Source organism: Pseudophryne corroboree, chromosome 9, assembly GCF_028390025.1.
Source record: "Pseudophryne corroboree isolate aPseCor3 chromosome 9, aPseCor3.hap2, whole genome shotgun sequence".
Taxonomy (NCBI): domain Eukaryota; kingdom Metazoa; phylum Chordata; class Amphibia; order Anura; family Myobatrachidae; genus Pseudophryne; species Pseudophryne corroboree.
In genome coordinates, this window is record NC_086452.1 from 369,495,839 (window position 1) to 369,497,482 (window position 1,644).

The 1,644-nt window shown below is 42.9% G+C and overlaps 1 pseudogene; it reads left to right on the forward strand.

The window, feature by feature from the left end:
* The first annotated feature begins 238 nt into the window (after positions 1-238).
* Positions 239-357, forward strand: LOC134959067 (5S ribosomal RNA; annotated as a pseudogene).
* The last annotated feature ends 1,287 nt before the right edge of the window (positions 358-1,644 follow it).

The following is a 1,644-nucleotide window of genomic DNA, read 5'->3' on the forward strand; positions in this document are numbered from 1 at the left end:
TTTCCTACCTACACTTATTAAGTGGACTCTCATCTATGATTCAGAAGAATGACCCAACACCAGTAGGCATGAACAGATGTCCCTCTGTCTAACATTGACCGTAGATACACAATCTTTATTTTTCACTTTCCCTGGCTCCCATTGAGCCTAATCTAATTCTCTCCACTGAATCAATGTTGCTTTATCTTAGCTTCATTTAGGTGCACTCTCATAGGTGAGTCAGAGACATTCACCAATTCTCTACTACCACACCTCACCGCATATTCCCAATCTCATCTGATCTTGAAATCTAAACAGTGTTGGGCTTTGTCAGTACCTGGAAGGGAGACCTTCAGTGAATACCAAGTGTAGTAGGACAGTATAAATAAATAACTCTGATATAACACTAACAGCAGGATCACCAAAAACTTTTTCCTTCATTCTATTGAAGGACCCCGATTAAGACCTGATCGCTGCTGTGCGTTTTCGCACAGTGAATGATCAGCTATTAACTGCGCATGCATATGCACCACAATGCACACGCGCGTCAGGAAACAACAATAGGCATCACAGGTCAGCGACTGGCTGGTGCGATAATTCTAATTGCATGGCCATTTGCATGCTGATTGACAGGAGGAAGCCGTTTGTGGGTGATAACTGACTATTTTCTGGTAGTGTCAGGGAAAATGCAGGCATTCCCAAGCGTTCTCAGGGAGGGTATATGACAACAGCTCCGACCCTGATCAGCCAGTTCTGATCACACTGTAGGAATAAGTCCTGGGCTGCACAGAAATTGCACACACAGGGCAAATCAATGGTGAGTGAGCTACGAACAGATTTGCAGCTGTCCGCTGACAGAGGGTTTTTTTAGCAGCTTGGCATACACATGGGATCGCACACTTGCACGGCGAATATACACTCCCCTTGGGCGGTGACTATCTGATCGCCAGACAACAATTTTAGCAGCCTAGCGATCAGGTCTGAATCACCCCCATAATCGGCAACTTTGCCTCTTCTTTACCATGTGAACTGTATGTAGCAAAGGATGGTAAATTATGCAAGTATCCTGGATGCAGATGTACTTAATTATTGCAAACAACAATAAAAATAAAGGGACTTATCCTGCGCTTCACAGATAATTTCACCAATTCCGGGAGTATGTACTCACATGGGTAACATGGAAAGAAGAAAAGTATATATAGTGCATGGACGTATTTTCAAACAGCACATTCTATCACCTTGAAAAAGACCTCGGCAGGAGGTAGAAACGCGTCGGTGGACAACAGGGACTGACAGTGGAGGAGCAGCAGAGGACGGACCAGTCTGGTACAGCGTGGTGTGGGGGATTCCCGGGTTTCCCTATACCGAAAAAACCCGCAAGCCGTTTTGAACTGTTTCAACAGTTCTTAGTTTCTGGTAATTCTCCATTGCTCCTTCCCTTTGCATCAGTCTGAAAAGTGTGCTATTTATTGTCAATAACTGACGTATTGCCTCATACAAGGGCAATAGGATTCAGTTTTCTTTTAATGATGCATGTTGCTTACTTGCATTTTACAACCGAATTGTATTTTAAATGGAATGATTTGAATGTTTATGTATATTAAAAACTGTATTGCACTATATATACTTTTCTTCTTTCCATGTTACCCATGTGAGTACATACTC